Here is a 15,345-nt window from a genome sequence, read left to right as displayed (position 1 = left end):
GTTCCAGTGCCTGGAACGGACGATGAACGCCACAATATTCCCATTAGCATAACACAAAAAGCAAATGGAAATGTTGGAAAATCTTATTGAGTCTATGTACTTTACTGAGAAATATAAAGTAGATGCAGTCTATACATGTTTTTTTTAGTTCTATTTTTTAACTGTGAAAGGTGTTTCCTTAAGGAATATGGCTTTTTTTTTTGTTTTTGGATGTATTTTTTTTAGCAGGAGAGCTGAGAACAAAAGGTGGGGCGGGAAATGAGGGAAGAGGAACCAAACACTAATATGGAGGGGTAGGTGGACAAGGGAAAATGTTGTACATGTGTTATTTCTAAGGTAGGGGCCAGTGTTTCTCATGCTCCTTGATTACAGCAGTTGTGGTGGCTCTTGGGGAGGAGGGATGGCATTAGCTGATGCCATTTTGAGATAAATAGCAGTTTTGCTAAAAGTATGTACTGTGTACTAGATTGTTAATGGATAATGAGTAGGAATAGGTGTTGGAGTTGTGCAAGGGAAATTTTGAAGTTGAAAGTTCCCAGATCAGTAGAAAATGCAGTTCTGAACTGTCCGCGAAGCAGAGATCTTATCGTGCAGTGCGGACGGGTTCACATACACGTCATCATGCCACGCACCAGTGTATGGTCATGTGACAATGTCCGGAAGGTCCGCTATGAAGTCAGATGTTCGTAGACGTCTACGGATGCAAAACTAGTTGAAATAGTTGCAAAAAGTGTATGGAAGTGTAAAAAATTATTCCAGAAGGTGGGAAATGGTAGAGTTTTAAGGTGACACTTTGTAAATTGGACACAAACATTGCTATATTGGTTAAGTATGATATTAGTAAGTTGTAGGAAAATAGCATGAACTGGTAAAAACCTATGAAACTCACTGAAAAAACTTTGTTAAAGGGGCATTATGGTTAAGTTGGACTAATAAAAACCTATGAAATTCAATGAAAAAACTTTGGTAAAGGGACGTTATGGTATCAAGTAAAAGCGAAAAACCCCAGAAATTCGGCAGTTATGGTAAGCTAAACAACCATAACTCGTGCCACCACCATGCACTGCTAAGACTAACACCCTGGACATCAAAGTTGACATCACAAATGTCATTGATGACATCAATGATGACATCACATGTGAAATAAATTTTGATGAAAAGTCCCTACAAGGAGTTGTGTTTATATTGTTGGTAACAAGATGTCAGGGGTGATCGGGAGACCTATCATGAACTACTTAATCTATTAAAGAATGTACTCATCTAATATCATTGTATTGGAGTGTTGTCGTTAATACAGAAACCTAATTATATATAAACATAGGCAATGACTGCAGCATGCACCATAGAAGTACACTATTTATAATCTTGTAATTTTGGATAGTACAATAATGAATGCTACCGTATCAGAGTTTTGAGTAATGTTAAACATGTAATAACTAGCTAACAATTCAAGACTTACAGCACTTGTGCTTGTACAAACAATACATAAAATGTTTTACAAATCTTTTCCATCTGTTTTTCCTTTCTTTTATAAAAGAAAGTTACACACAGTGCTGCTATAAATGCACATATGCATTTTTTTCACTTTCATGAACATGCTCCTAAAAAGAAACCTTTTTAAATGCTTAGCATTTTCCAGTTTTCATTCCATATGAATGTCATTCTTTCCAACCTCTCTCATTACATCGCTTCTAGTGCCACCATTCTTGACCTGCTCACACATATCTGTATACTGCCAAAGTATCTATATACAACACTTCACCTTACATATTAAGTACTGTTCTTTCCCAACCATACAATAAGACACAAAACACTGCTGCAACTACATTGTGCCATTGCATTACCACTAGGCCACAGTTTCCCTATTCTTTAAAAACACTGCAACACATTACAAATGCATAGCACCACGAACACAGCACTTCTCTTTCACCAGCACAAAAATAACCTAGATATGCATCCATTTTACACACCCATTTTTGCCCTGTTGTTTGTAATGTCCCAAACAGCATTACTCATACTCCAATTGTTCTAACATAGTTAACATACTTTACTACACCACCCATAACACAACTTTATTAACTCTTTTTTCCCAAATCTACTCCTACCTTCATAAATAACAACCTCTCTTACTAAAAATACTTCACCATTACCATATATACCCACTAACCTTTTTTTGCAATTACAGGAAAAAGATTGACGAAGACAGCTACCAGAGAAAGAACACTCTTCACATCCTACAAAGTAAGTACATTAACATAGCATGCATATCTCTCTAATTGTAACAATGTACTTTCACTATATATTAGCCTAGAGTATTATTTTCTAGTCAACAGCATTGTATTTTACTTTTACTCATTATATTGTCAACATTCACACTCTTTCTATTCCCATCTAAACATTGTTCTTTATTCAATGCACCACCCATTCCTTACTGGCTAACTACACATCCATCTCTCATCAACTTCTAATTGTTCTTCCTTACTATTCCAAACCCCTATCCACATGAGGTCCTAATTCCAACCCAACAAGTTTCACACTAATTGCATTTCCAAATCAATACCACACATAACCACACATACAACCACTTTCTCACCCATTTTCCACTACACCCATACACCCATACAACCGTTAAACCTATGCTCTAAATCACACCATTATAAGAACCACTATTTCTCAAAACATTCCCACTACACAATCACACATCACTCTATTCATCTGTACAATCACACCCATGCATAATACATGCATATACATTCCACAATTTGCAAACCCAAACTTTCTTTTTTCCCAACAGATAGAACAGAATGCCAACTTGAAACCTTCTCCATAGAAAACAAAGACACAATAGAGCAGATACAAATAAAATCAAGCCATATAGTCATCCACCTCTAAAACAATTTATAGAAAACATAACAACAAAACAGCTTGTAACTTCTTTCAACAAAACTAAAAAAGTAAGGCCCCTCTTGCAAAAACTGTAAAAAAGATGTACAGAAAAAGCAGACCTACTACTAAACCTAGCACTATATCTTCCAATGTTATTGTTGCCAGAGTAAAGCATTAAAAAATAATGACAAGGCATTTTCCAGTTCTTCACAATCTTCTTCACAATCTTATAAAGTCAGCTTAAAAGTCACGATCTACCGTGAAAAACTACTGCAGAAGACTAATCGTCAAAGCTCTAATTGATAGCACATTCCTACTAAAGAGAAAGTTGTTTATATTGATTTTAAACAGAATGCAACCACTAACTAAATGAATCAATACACTACAAAAAGTACTTCTAAACAAGCGCAATGTCAATATGGATTCTTTTTCAAACTTCTGTGAAGGTGAATGGATTCACACAAGCAGCAAAGAACCATATTTCAATGAAGAGCCTTATAAACAAGAACAAAAAAAACAATTTCTATAGACAATAATCGCCAATGGTATGAAATGGTAGGATACACCATTATGGCAAAAAAAAACCTGCTAGAAAAAACGTCCCCAACAAACTTTGAACCAAATGTTCCTTCCGCCCAAACAAACCGTCCAGTGTACGAATGGAGATGTACACCAGAAATCCTTCAAATCTTTACGACAATTCCTCAATCACTCCGTGAAACTAAAAGACACAAGTATAATGAAAACTTTATAAACCACAGACTCATGCCCAGTGCTCAGCCAACCTGGACTGCGAGGACATTCATTATCCGTGCATTTCAGGAACTACTTGCAAAACCACTTTGCACCACATTAAAATTTTAGCAATACACCATCGTGTGCATAGACTCTACTATGCAAAAGATCTGCTTTAGATCTCTGAAATTTAAATAACATTGTCCTACATGGAACAACCAAAGAACTCCTTCGAGAAGTAGAGCACATGCAGAGTAAATATTTTGGAACTGAAGTTGACTTCGACAATTCAGTAACTTCAGAAAACATTAGGGAAAACCTCACAAACACCAACCTCCTAACAAACACATACAAAAAAGAATAGCTACATTTCAAATTACATCTGCTGAAATATGAGACTAAATATGTGTCTGTTGTCGCAGAACCTTTTATAAAAAGAGCACGATATTAGTAGATATGGCCTACAAAATAGAGGTCAATGAAGAATCCCAATGGTTCCAATTAGCTTTAAATCTAACAACAGAAAATAAATACAAAATAACTGATCCCTCAATAGTTTCCACGTACTACAATACAAACTTTGACAACAACCAAATGGCATCACGTGCTTTATTCCCACTTCCAAAGGCTCTACAACAACTTAACTTATATGAGAGCATTATAATCCAAACAGTACACCCATTTCAAGTTATAATACGCCTTCAACCAAAAACAGCCAAATTGCCTCCATCTGAGTTACTAAAAGAAAAGGCATTTGTGGCTAAGCAGTATGTTTGCCATTAGATCTTAAAGAAAATGTAGAAACTGTAAGAGTACAACAGCCAATAGATCAATCTTTGGTTGTACTAGTTAATGGTTTACCAACAAAAGACAACAAAAATTTGGCAGCAACTAGTCAACTTAAACAAAGTTAGACAAGCCCTACAATATCGCAAAGAAAACAACAAATACTACAAAGATATGAACATAGAGGAAAACTTAAGAGAAACCACCCAAATAATTCAAGATTCACCACAAACTGGGCAATATGAACATGCAGATCCTGTTACAGCAGCCAACATTTTAGACCAGTATACAATTCACGAACTACACTCCAAAGACACCACAGAAGATGCATTGTTCTTTTCCTCTACTCTTTCCTACAGGAAAGGAGGAAGATATGATGAAAGATCCACACAAATTACTGCATCAGAATATTGCTCTTTACGAAAGTATTCTGAAGACCCCAGATTTGGACAAAATGTAGAATACGTTTTCCACCTCCTTTTCAAAAGTTATCTAGCAACTCTATGTTATAGAGTTACACACACATTAAAAAAGGGCTCACATTTTTTAAACATGTCACTACCCAAATGCTTCAAAAAAGAAAAGACAAAGATGAAGTTTCACAGTCAAGTATCACAAATCTCTTGGCAAACATGTGTGGTACAAAAGACTTCTGGTTCCAACAACACGCTGATGTACATTGTATGCTAAGGAACCTAGGCACACCTACATGGTTTGTTACTTTAAGTTGTGCAGAATACTCATGAGATAACTTGCACGACTTCTTACGTAATGCACACCATAATAAAGAGGGAATAGATATAAAAACACCAGGAGAACTATGTTCTCTTGACCCTGTCAATGTATCAAGGTACTTTCACCATCGCTGCATTGCCAAACTGTATTTCATCTGCAAAAAAACTACCCCTCCACTTGTAGAAGGGGAACACTGCTTTTGGAGAAAAGAATATCAATCCAGATGAGTATCACACATCCACATGCTTTCATGGATAACAGATGCTCCCAAATTTGGCCATGACATTGATGCTATTATTTTAATTTTATTGAAAAATGCATTACCTGCGACATCTCTTCAGAAACCACACATAGTGACCTACATACGCACATCTTGCGCTTTCAAAAACATAAGTGTGGCAAATACTACCGATGTAGATATCAAAACAAAGGTAACTACTTTACCAAATGTTGCTTTGACTTCCATAGACCAGTTTGCGCAAAAGGACAAGTAAATAACTTGATGTCTTCTGTTAGACACAGTGTAAAAGGTAAATCCCCTAAAAACACATACAACATTAAAAGGGATGAAGCATCCAAGTACGCCAATGATTACAATGCAGCTGTAAGATATGTCACAGCCTATCTCACCAAAGCTAAGAAAACAGAGCTAAAAGACCTCTGGGATGGCATATCATCTGGCAAAACACTGTTACAAAAATGGTTCAGCTTCGGTATAAAAATGCTCTCCCATAGAGAATGCAGGGGCTACAAAGCTGCAGTCATTTAAGAGGTGCAGCCTTATCTGGCAAATCTGAATACATTGTCTGCATCAACCTTGGTCCAGCTTCATCCCAAAAAAGAGTACTAAAATCCGACCAAGAGATTGTAACAATAGCCACAAATGATCCCAACAGCCAGGACATTTTAAAAAACTATGTAATTGACACATACTACCCAAACAGAAGTATTGTTTTGGAAAACATATACCTGTATGACTTAGCCCAAAACTACTACTACAAAAACAATATGACACCAGACGAGACAACTGGCAAATATTCTGTCTCAACATGTGAAGGAAGCCTAGCAAAACTTACCAAACCCAGCCCAATTAATCATATAAAGTTATCATGTAAATCTCTGAAACATAGAGAACTTTATTACATGGCCCTACTACAACTTTGTAAACCTTGGAGAAAAGAAGAATTATTAGGTGTCCATGACTCATTTGAAGCTGAATTCAAAGCAAATGAAAGCAGTGTAACAAATGTCAATTTTAAACAACACAAATGTTGGACCATGACAACCAACAAGAGGAATACATTGAAGCTCTACTAGATGAAGACACTCCTGAGGGCAGTCAACATTCCCTTACAGGAAGCCAAGAACCAGTTGGAGAACTATTCATTCTAAATGAAGAAGCAGAAATAGCCATAACTGAGGTAGGGAATACCATGTACCAATCTAAACAATCTGAAGAAGACTTTTCAGTGCTCAAATCACAGCTAGATGATGAACAACTCACCATTTATCTAGGAGTCGCTGAAGAAATTGAACATGCTTTTAAACATGAAACTAAAACTTTTAGATGTAAAAATTATCAACCTCTGTTCCTGTGTATAAGTGGTGAAGCTGTATCTGGTAAAAGGTTCTTAATTAAACCAATCAAAACATTTCTATAAAGACTTAACAAACAAACTTTCATCAGTTGTAACAGCCACGACAGGTTTAGCAGCCTACAAAAAAGGAGGTGTAACTTTACACCGACTACTGCTCCAAGAAGAACACCAAAACAAACTAGAAAACTACAAATCATCAGCAAAAGCTGCTACTGAAGTACGCAGAATTCTGAAACAAATGAAAGTGCTTGTGATAGATGAAGTAGGCATGGTGTCCAACCTCATGTTGGCTTCAATTCATCTCGGAATGTAAGACATCCTAATAATCGACTACGAAGAACTGTTTGGAGAAAAAAATCATTATTGTTTTCAAAGACCTCCTACAGTTAACACCAGTGAAAGGTCAACTGATGTTTAAACAATAGGACACAAACAATGCCATAACACACTCAGCATGATTTGAAATGAAAATCTCTAGCAACATTTTCGCTACAGAAAACTAACATGTGTCAGTCTGCAGATCTCACCTATACTAACAATTTAAAAAGTATTTGAACTGGTCTGCTTACTAAAGATGCAAAATCCATCTGAAATACTACACTAATCCATGAGCTATTTGGGCAAAACACATCTTGGCTCTGCGAAAGGTTAGTAGATGTGTATCTACATCCACTAGTTTTATGTTTGTTGTAACATAAATAACGTTCACATGCCAGAATTTCTGTTACTCATTGTGCCTTACCAAAAGCATCACCCGCCCTACATAATGGAACTACCAGCTCAAATATCGGATACTGACTGTAAGTAAGCAGGCTACTTGGATGTGTAACCAAATCCCATACGTCCTCTTCTTTGTACATATGTCACGCAAGTGCTTTGAAGCAGACCCCTTGTAAGTTAACGCATTTAAAGACTCAAATATTAATTTGCCCTCTAAAGATTATGAAAAGACAAATGTGATGCTGATCGTCTCCTACTTTAGCATTACTAGCATTACCATATAAGTAGATAGCAACATTGCACTATGATTTACTTAGCCTACAAGGGAAAATGGGTATCGACTATGCCTGGGATTATTCGTCCGTAGTATCATGGCACCGGATATCCAGACAGGAGAGTGCTTTACACACAATCTGCATCGTTTCCAAGTGTTCAGAGTTCCTTTGGGCATAGATCTTCACACGTTATATGGTAACTCGCTTCTATACAAAACAGTTTCACTGAGCACTTGTGTAATCCTACACAGTGATATAAGGGTGGGGTATACTGCAAACAATCTTGTATGTACTGCAAAAGAATTGTCATGACATTCTTAAAATGCACATCATATGTTGAGGCATTTAAATATGCCTTGCTTGCAAAGTAATGTGGGTCCGCAAATACCCCAGTGAGTGTTTACTGCTACAATCCCTCACTTTTTACAATGCTCTATCAACTAATATTGGAGGCAAACACAGGGGCCGGGGAAGGGTATGGGTGGAAGCATCACTCCTTGCGGGTGATAAACAAAGCAACACATTTTTAAAAACCAAGGCAGACATTTCGGCAGTACACTGAAGGAAATAGAGCCGTCCAAGATGGCTGCTCACTAGAGAGCTCCGCACCGATCCCGAGAAAGATCCTGATAAAATAGCTTTATTCTCCCCCGAATACCCCACATCTGCCTCGATAACATACCCCAATTCTCTAACGGCTGGCAGATACCAACTTCATCACCGTCCGCCATTATCCTGGTCAACACAACGGTGACAGGGGCGAGGCCGCGGCGGCGCAGCGCCTCGCCGGCGGGGTGTCCGACCCTCCAGCATCATCCTCACCCGAGCGACCATCCCCGGATTCAATCAAGGAGCGAGCTGCCAGGTGGGGTGAGCGGCGCCCAGGCCCCTTGGAGGTGGCGCCCGCAACAGGCCCGAAATCCACGGCCTGAGAACAGCAGGGGCGGCTGAGAACCCGCCCGGCCCACCTGCGCCATCGGCCTTCTGGGCGGTCGGGGCACTGACGCTTGCATCCAGCCTACAGAGCCCTCCAGACCCAGCCGGAGATTGAGGGAACGCATCTGAACACACCATCGGCATCAGGTAGGAGAGACGCCCGCCGGCCACCCTGCCCCGGGTCTCTTCCCCAGCCCACAGATCCCCGCACGGCTGCCTGACCCCGTGGGAGAGGCATTCCGCAGGCTTCCGACTCCTTGAACTGCTAACGGCCCCAACCACAGGCCCATCTCTAGCAAACGATCAGGTGGGAGGCCCACGCGGCTGCCCCACCCAGGCCGTCCGGGCCCCGCCGTGAAAGTGCTTTAAAACTCACAAACTCTCCAGCCTTCTAGATCTACACGGCCCGGGCCCCACCATCTCCAAAACGCCCTGCCGGCGGAGGCCCCGAGCGCGGTCAAGTGACCAAAGGACATAGCGGGAAAACTCTTTGCTGGGGCCCACGCCGCGCTGCGACAACTTCTCGGCAGCGGCGACCTCGTGGAGGGCCTCTGCTGTTATTCTGTAACCCGACATCGGGACACATCAACTACAGCACCACACAACTGTCACCCAAGCCAGACGAGTGGGCCCTTTCCCGCCACACCCAACAAAGTCGGGAATCCATACCAGCATGGGCAAAACGGACAAATCGCAGCGAAAATTGATGTTTGAAACCGGGGCCATAGCTAAAACTCCCAAGCAGTCAAATCGAGAAATAGCGCCATCACCAAGCATGGAACAAGAAATCGAATCAATGCCCCCCCAATCTCTAGACATACGAGAAATACTGCTCGATCTCAAAACAGACATAGGCAACCTCGATGCCAAAATTGACACCCTCTCATCCAAAGTCGACTTAATACAACACCGCCTTGATAAACACGGCGAGAGGCTCGACACCGTTGAACAGAGGGTCTCCGATCTGGAAGACAACTCCACGTCCCTGTCCTCCAAAGTGTCATCATTAGAACGCCAAGTAAAAGAAATTGTCACCAAAAACGAAGACTTGGAAGGGCACAGTCGCCGCAACAACATTAGACTGGTGGGGATCAGAGAGCAACAAAATCCTGCAAAAATGGAAGACTTCGTGGAACGATTATGCAAAGATATCTTTGGAACAACCACCTTCTCGCCACTATTTGTGGTTGAAAGAGCTCACAGGATCCCAACCATCCGCCCAATTCCAGGATCGGCACCTCGCCCCATAATTGCCAAACTGCTGAATTTCAGAGACTGCGATCTAATACTCAGGTTGGCCAGGGACAAAGGCGACATTCAATTCGATGGCGACAAAATCCAAATATTCCCTGATTTTTCACCAGCGTTGCAAGCGTCACGAAGAGCCTCGGTGGAGTCCGAGAGGAGCAAATTCAATATTCAATGCTTTTCCCAGCTAAATTACGCATCCTCCATGCTGAAAAAACGCAATTCTTCTCGTCACCAGAAGAAGCCAACATCTTTCTCAATAATATCGGATGTCGCCCATTACGTGAAATGCCTAGAAGATGAGGGAGAGTGAGGAATGGGGGCAATCCGCCCTGAAAAGCACCCCACATTCAGCTCGATTTAGGAGATCGGGAAATGAGCAAAAGCCAGTTATACACACCTCGGGATAGGTGTTCTTGGAGGGCACCAGCACCCCGTGCACAGCACTGTTCACAATGTTACTTGGGGGGGGTCACATTCGGGCGGGTTGGGGGTTGCCCGACGGGGAGGGAAAAAGGGGAGATGGGACACAAGTTGGGGAAAGTGTCCCCAGAAGAAACAAGTCAAGAGTTTTAGACGTGCACCGACCGGGGCCAAAACCAGCCCCACCTGAACCCGACCAAGAACAATGTCTCCATCCTGGACTTACGAATATCCTTGTCGGATCAACATACATTCTAAAAAAGCAGCCTTAAGCACTCAAAACCACCAAACAGTGACAGAGTAGCAGAAACAACGCAGCAACTCTAAGCAAAATTCAAACTAACTACATGGAACATTAAAGGAGGCAACCAGCCCTCTAAAACCAGGAAGCTACTACACTACCTCCGACGCCACAACGTTGATATGGCTCTCATACAAGAGACGCATCTACGACCAAACTCAGAAAACCACTGGGCGAAAACGTGGGGATGCCACAGATACTTCGCCTCGTTTTCATCATACGCAAGGGGAGTCGCCATACTCATCAGCAAATCAACAAACTTCAGACTAATTCGGACCCAGAGCGACTCCGAAGGGAGAACACTGCTCGTTCAAGGAACCATAGACGGGGAAGAAATAATCATGATCAACTCCTACTGCCCCAACATCGACGGTTCCAACAATTTCGACTGGGTCCAGACCCACATCGCATCAAACAGGGAAGCCACAATAATATGGGGCGGCGATCTGAACACCCCGCTCGATCCTCGTACAGACAAAACACACAAAACAACCGCTCCTTTCTCCAAGGCGAGTATGCAAATAACCGAAATATGCAAAGCACACAATCTCATCGATATATGGAGAAGCAGACACTGTGACTCTCAAGAGTTCACCTTTTATTCCTGGGTACAGAAATCCAGCTCGAGACTTGATTACATCTTAGTGTCGGCACATAGCAGACTCCAATGGGGTGAATGCCAAATCCTACCCAAGTCCATCTCAGACCGCTCAGCGGTCACCTTAGTGTGCACGACATCTCAGAGCGACTTCACCAGGGCCCAATGGAGATTCAAGCCCAGAGCCCTCCAAGATCAACTCTTTGCCGAAGAACTGCGTTCCGAACTGAGCGCATTTCTTGAGACAAACCAATGCGTGGTAGCTTCGCCGGGAACACTCTGGGAGACACTGAAATGTTTTATCAGAGGAGTGTGCCTAGAAAAAGAAAATGGAATCCTAAAGAGGCTAAACACATGTGAAAATCGCCTCAAAATACTTGAGCAATCAGCTACAGTTACAAATACTCCCGGCTTGCTAGCTGCTCTCAAGGCATAATTGGAATCCTTCAGATCACTAGCAGACAGAGAAGCCAAATTCCTAGCAAGCCAACACAAAATCCGCCAGTATGGCGAGGGGCAACGACCCGGTGCGCTACTTGCAAGACTAATCACCGCGGAACAAAAACCCACGACAGTCGAGGCAGTGCGGGACACGTCGGGAACCCTCGTATACTCTGAAGACGACATACTGGAAACATTCCGCAAGTTTTACCAAAACTTATATAACTCCAATTATTCCAGGGAGCCCGCCAAAATAACAGAATACCTCAATACAACCGAACTATATTGGACGAGCGCCGAGCTACGCGAGCCATTAAACGCACCCATCACCTCAGCGGAGATCCTAGAAGTCATTAAAGAATTACCGAGCACCAAAGTACCAGGACCAGACGGCCTAACAGGTGAATTTTACAAATTCTTCGCAGACATTCTTGCCCCGCTCCAAGTCTTCGAAGAAGCCATAGCCAAGGACCAACTTCCACCAACTCTTTACACAGCGAATATCATTCTCCTACACAAAACAGGTAAACCCAAGGACGATTGCACCTCCTACAGGCCCATATCACTAATTAATCTGGATAACAAAATTTTTGCAAAGATCCTGACCAGGAGGTTGATGCCACTCATGCCCGCAATGGTTCTGGCGGATCAAGCAGGATTCGTTCGAGGTAGAAATACATCATTCGGTTTCAGAAGAATGTTTGGAGCGATGGATGCCCTCAACATAGAAAACCAAGCGGTGGCAGTACTTCTCAACGCCGAGAAGGCGTTTGATTCTGTGGAATGGGCCTTCCTATTTGCAATATTAGAATGAATGGGCCTCGGCAAATGATTCATCCAAATGATAGGCCTTCTCTACAAATACCCGACATCTAAAATCAAACTCGGCAACAAATCTTCCTCCGAAATCCTTTTACGTAGAGGGACCAGACAGGGCTGCCCACTGTCAGCATTGCTCTTCGCCCTGGTCATGGAACCCCTTGCGTCTGACCTAAGTCTTTATCATCTGCATAGAGGTCTCGCCTTCGGCCCACACAAAATGGTGGTTTCACTCTACGCCGAGGACATAGCACTCTTCCTTTGTGACCCGTATGACAACCTGAATCCGGTGATGGGAGCAGTCCTTAAATTTGGCAACTTTTCAGGACTAAAAATCAATAATGCAAAATCGATAATTTTCCCTCTCATAGAATCAACCAAAGAATTTCAGGATGACTTTGGCTTCCACTGGCAACACTCGAAGGTCCGATATCTGGGGATCCTCATGTCCAGAACCAGCACTGACATCATGCAAGACAACTATGAGAAGACACTTGACACTATCCAAACGAAAGTGAACAGATGGAAAACGCTCCCCCTCACACTTGGGGGCAGAGTCCCCTAGCGAAATGGTGATCCTCCGTTAACTACTTTATCTCTTTACAAACATCCCCCGACTACTCACGCAAAAATTCTTACGGCGAATCAAATCCATCCTCCTCGACCTTATCTGGGCTGGCAAGGTTGCCCGAATAGCACACAGCACTATGATCCTGCCCATAAGGCAAGGCGGACGGGCTTTACCCGATATAGAAAGTTACTACTGGGCAGCGCAAGCACAGTTCCTGAACCATTGGTATGCAACACACTTCATCCGGCCACATGTGCAAATCGAAAGAGCTCTAGCAACACCCTATCTTCTCCGTGCAGTCATACTTAACGAACCACCGACGCCCTCAACGCCGATGAACACAATGGTCACGACACACACGATTTGGAAAAAAATCGCCAAAAGGAACGGAATCCAAACCAGATATTCCCCCCTCCTTCCGGTGAGAAGTATCCCAGGGATACTCATAACATCTGAAAAGGTTTTCCAGCTCTGGACCAAGAAACTGCAAATCCACTCACTAGGTGACCTGTTTCTGAACGGTTTGTTCCTCTCGATTCAGGAAGCTCGAGACAAAGGTGGAAACAACGCCCTTGACGTTTTCATGCACTACCGTACCTGACACGCCATGCAGTCTAGCTTTGCCACGTTCCCACTCCAAACACCGACCTGGCCACTGCTCCACGGAGTGATTCAAGCCCAAGGTGATGGCCGCCTGGTGTCAAATATCTACAAGGCCTTGTTAACAGAAAAACTCACTCGCTGCTTAAAAGCCCGAACAAGATGGGAACGAGCTCTGAACACTACGATACTCGACGAAGACTGGGCATACATACCACGACTCACAAAAAAAGTGGCAATAAACACAGGTTACAAACAAATTCACTTCAACTTTGTCCATCAGGTCTACCACACTCCAGCAAGGCTTCACGCCCAGAGGACGACAATATACCAGAAAACTGGCGAACCTACTTTTGGTCCTGGCACGCAGACGAATAGCTTGCAACTGGGGCAGAGGACCGCCACCAACACTAAAGCAATGGCTCCAAGATGTCACCTACTGTCAAGACACCGAAACAAACTACCTACGAACTCTGCCCCTCCACGCACGCCCCACCGATATCTGGGGCCTCTATATTGCATACCTGTTAAACGCAGATGACGACTCGAGCTCACAGTCTTCACCTCCTACACAAAACTGTTGTGAGCAACCAGACACTTCAATAGCAGCCATGAGTGCCAAACAACGACAACACTAGAACTGATATGAAACTGAACCCAACATTAAGCAGAGATCGTTCCGAGGGGGGGGAGGTGGGATAAAGGGTCTTGTGACCGGTGCACGGTCTTGTAATGTCTCACTATTTCATTGTTGTAAAATGAATAAAGAAAGTTAAAAAAATAAATAAATAAGTACACTGAAGGAAATGTGTTGCATGTTTGCTAAAGGATAGGAAATTCTAGTACCCATTTAGACAACAGCACCTTCTTTTTCATTCAATGCTCAGCTGCTGAGGGCTTTTCAATATAACCATGTGTTCTGTGTGTATTGTCTCTAGCATCCCCCTGCCTCTTTCTTAACTGATAACAAAGAATTACAGAAGAGGGATCCATAGTTACAGAAGAAGGCACTCAATCAGTTATATCTCTGATGAATGGATGCTATTAACTTAAAAGGCATATATGTGTGATTTTCTTCAACAGGGCTCCATAATAAACCTCAGTAAGGCTCTTGTTTAATGTTATCTAGGCTGTAGTGCGGAAGGGTGGGCAAAACTATACACTTTATTATGTACCCTATCATTTCACTCCCAATGTCAGGGATACAAGCAGGGTGCTAATCAGATTTTGCTCCCTACTTGGAGTCAAATGATATGTCAGGGAGTAAAAAGTAATTAGCTTTGCCAATAGGGATACTTTCTGCTTATTAAAAGAAGTTCTTTCCCCATAAAATTCATTTCGAGATCGGGCATTAATATTATTAGAGTTCCTTCCTTCCTATGCCACTGCTCTACTAGTTACTAATTTGAAAAAATATGAGTGGAGCTTTGTGGATTGAAGCAATGATATGTTCATTGTTTCTCGTTTTTGTTAGGCACATATTACTTTTTTTAGGGAGTAAACATACATGGTGCATATGTCTCTTAGCTCTAAGGCTGGTGTTATCACTACCCACTGGAGAATGGAATGTGGATAGTAAGCAGAGGCACAAGAATTTTGGATCATCATATTCTAAGGTGCAGTTATTCTGATGCAATTATCATCCTTACACAAATTATTAGAAGCATGTTCTC

Source organism: Ambystoma mexicanum, chromosome 5p (genome assembly GCF_040938575.1).
Source record: "Ambystoma mexicanum isolate Mex_15411 chromosome 5p, UKY_AmexF1_1, whole genome shotgun sequence".
Lineage (NCBI taxonomy): Eukaryota > Metazoa > Chordata > Amphibia > Caudata > Ambystomatidae > Ambystoma > Ambystoma mexicanum.
The sequence above is the reverse complement of the archived record's forward strand: the minus strand, read 5'-3'. Positions refer to the sequence as shown.